Source organism: Labeo rohita, unplaced genomic scaffold, assembly GCF_022985175.1.
Source record: "Labeo rohita strain BAU-BD-2019 unplaced genomic scaffold, IGBB_LRoh.1.0 scaffold_113, whole genome shotgun sequence".
Classification (NCBI taxonomy): Eukaryota; Metazoa; Chordata; class Actinopteri; order Cypriniformes; family Cyprinidae; genus Labeo; species Labeo rohita.
The window spans coordinates 124,731-126,793 of NW_026127263.1; the positions used below are offsets into that span (position 1 = coordinate 124,731).

A 2,063-nucleotide genomic window follows, 5' to 3' on the forward strand; every position below is an offset into this window, starting at 1 on the left:
ATAGAGTTCCCAATTACAGTAATAAAATAAATCATAAACAAGAATAAATAGTAATAATTGCTGTAGGGTATACCTGAAAGTCCCATGATAAAAAAGTATTCAGGACGAACAATGGAAATATTCAGTGATAAACTTGCATTTAAAGAACTCATGGTTTGCACAAAATAGAAATGATCACACAAGATTTAAAAAATGCAGAGAATTCACAAAATTGTCATTTCATACTTTTAACAAGTATTTTCAAATGTTTAAAACACACCTAAATAAATTTGCTGCATAACATTTGAATCGCCTGTACATATAAACATAAAGACAGCAACTGTCTCACCCCTCATGAACTGCCTTGGATTATTCAGCAGGCAATACTTGTCTCTATTCTCTCATGCGGCAAAGATCACTGTATAATGGCATTACTCATCCAAATATATCTTCTGATTCATCTCTTGAGAGTTTACAGAAAACATGTGATGCAATCCTTATTTTGAAGTATGCTTTGGCCAGTAGTTTGTATGGACGTTTTATTAACTGGTCTGTAAAAATCTCTACTTTGTTAGTTTATTATGTTCAATTCATAGTGCTTTTCTGTAATCAGACAGAGATGAGTGTATCACAGTAAAGTCTATATGTCAGTAATCTAATCTAATCTAATCTAATATAAAATATAATGTAATATAATATAATATAATATAATATAATGCAGACACAATAAACTTGGTAGCAATTACAAGTTGTGAATAATTACATTACAAGGATAACGTTACAATATAAGGATACTGGATAAGAATATAAGGATAACAAAGCTACAGTCAGGTATTCTACTTTGAAATGTGCATTCCATGTCTAAAAGTCATCAGATAGATACAATTACTTGAATGTAAACATTTGATGACCATGCAAAGAGAAAGATGAAACACACATCTTCAGCACTTTTAAACATGCTTTGCAAGCTGCAATTTTGATTAAAGCAAGAAAAATGTCTATATGTATGGCAGGACTTTCATGATCAATGGTGCTACAATGTATAGGGCTGTGCTGAGGTTTGCCATAAATATATTTTCTATCATGACAAATCTTGAAGGGATTTGCATGGTGATGTACATGACAATGTTAATGCGTTTGGTCTTGGCAGAATAGATCTGCTATGCTGATTCTGCATCAGAGCAAGTACCGAGACTTGCTACTGCCAGTACATGCACCGATTGCTGCTGTAAGCATGTAAGAAATACTGCTGGTGCACATATTATTGACAGAGATTTAACATAATATACACAACTATGCTATTAGAGGTGTATAAAGACCTTACATAATGAAACATTAAGTTATTATTACCTAAAATGAGCTATTTCTATCTACATACACTGCGGGTTCCCTATACACGGAAATCGCTATTTTTGTGCCGCCATGTTTCTACAGTAGCCCTAAAAGGACAAACTGCTGTACAGAGCGTATTTCGTCACTATGTTGTTCTTGCGAATTAAACACTGACACAATGATAAACAAGTAAATATAATATTTGCAATAACATATCTGCTTACTGAATAATTAGGTAAATATAATCCCTGTAATCCCAACTGTAAAAACACAGATGTGGAAATACTATTGTTATTATAATTAACAATGGTGCTATGAAGAACAAAACTGTGCTGAGGTTTATCATAAACATATTAATGCTATTGTCATTGCATGCCAACTTATACACTGGTCCATAAGCACAAAAATAACTCTGTATCACATTGGATTCACAGAATGAAAGTCGAGTGACCAAAGACACCATCAAGACAATCAGACAACTGTTAAATGCCCACAATACAAAAAACACTAAGGTCATGACAGTATTGTTTACTAGGGCATGATAATGGGAAGCAACTTGCCATGAAGCGATCATATGCCATAACAACAAGAGTGAAACCTTGCACATTAATAAAGAAGTTCACAAAAAACATGTTTGCCAAGCAAGCATTGTAGGAGATGTACTGTGAGTCAGAAAAAAAAGTCTTCAACATGTTAGGAATCACTGTAGTAGTTCTACCAATATCAGCCAAAGCCAAGTTAAACACACCAAT

At 33.3% G+C, this 2,063-nt stretch overlaps 1 pseudogene; it reads right to left on the minus strand.

The window, feature by feature from the left end:
• LOC127157622 (olfactory receptor 1-like) overlaps positions 1–2,063 on the minus strand; it is a 4,874-nt pseudogene extending 2,811 nt beyond the window's left edge.